The following is an 897-nucleotide window of genomic DNA, read 5'->3' on the forward strand; positions in this document are numbered from 1 at the left end:
GGCGTTGTGGCGCGGCAAGCGTGCACTGGTGCGGTTGAGAGGGAGGGGTGGAAACCGCGTTAAACACGTCTCCGTAGTTGAGAGGGAGCGGCCAAAGCAATGTACAATCGTCTTTGTAGTGGAGCTGGGAGGGGCAATGATAAGGGATGAAGACGGGGGTAACATGTCGGATGCGATCATACCAGCGCTAAATCACCGGATCCCATCAGAACTCCGAAGTTAAGCGTGCTTGGGCGAGAGTAGTACTAGGATGGGTGACCTCCTGGGAAGTACTCGTGTTGCATTCCCTTTTTAATTTTTTTTGCGCTGCTTGCAAAACAAAACGCACGTGTAAGTAATATATTTACCGTGTTTTATTATTTTGCATGAGTGCGGTAAGTTATAGCTGGGTGCCCACGATTCACGAGTCTAGCGGCGGTGTTGTGGCGCGGCAAGCGTGCACTGGTGCGGTTGAGAGGGTGTGGTGGAAACCGCGTTAAACTCGTCTCCGTAGTTGAGAGGGAGCGGCCAAAGCAATGTACAATCATCTTTGTAGTGGAGCTGGGAGGGGCAAGGATAAGGGACGAAGACGGCGGTAACATGTCGGATGCGATCATACCAGCACTAAAGCACCGGATCCGATCAGAACTCCTAAGTTAAGCGTGCTTGGGCGAGAGTAGTACTAGGATGGGTGAGCTCTTGGGAAGTCCTCGTGTTGCATTCCCTTTTTAACTTTTTTTGCGCCGCTTGCAAAACAAAACGCACGTGTAAGTAATATATTTATCGTGTTTTATTATTTTGCACGAGTGTGGTAAGTTATAGCTGGGTGCTCACGATTCACGAGTCTAGCGGTGGCGTTGTGGCGCGGCAAGCGTGCACTGGTGCGGTTGAGAGGGAGGGGTGGAAACCGCGTTAAAC

The 897-nt window shown here is 51.2% G+C and overlaps 2 non-coding genes across 2 annotated transcripts; both read left to right on the forward strand.

The window, feature by feature from the left end:
• The first annotated feature begins 168 nt into the window (after nucleotides 1-168).
• On the forward strand, nucleotides 169-287 carry LOC119351168. Its single transcript, XR_005169695.1, has one exon. It is a non-coding gene; the product is annotated as a 5S ribosomal RNA (ribosomal RNA).
• Nucleotides 288-584: 297 nt separating this feature from the next.
• LOC119351359 lies at nucleotides 585-703 on the forward strand. Its single transcript, XR_005169872.1, has one exon. It is a non-coding gene; the product is annotated as a 5S ribosomal RNA (ribosomal RNA).
• Nucleotides 704-897: the final 194 nt, after the last annotated feature.

The sequence above is a fragment of the Triticum dicoccoides genome, chromosome 1B (assembly GCF_002162155.2).
Source record: "Triticum dicoccoides isolate Atlit2015 ecotype Zavitan chromosome 1B, WEW_v2.0, whole genome shotgun sequence".
Taxonomy (NCBI): domain Eukaryota; kingdom Viridiplantae; phylum Streptophyta; class Magnoliopsida; order Poales; family Poaceae; genus Triticum; species Triticum dicoccoides.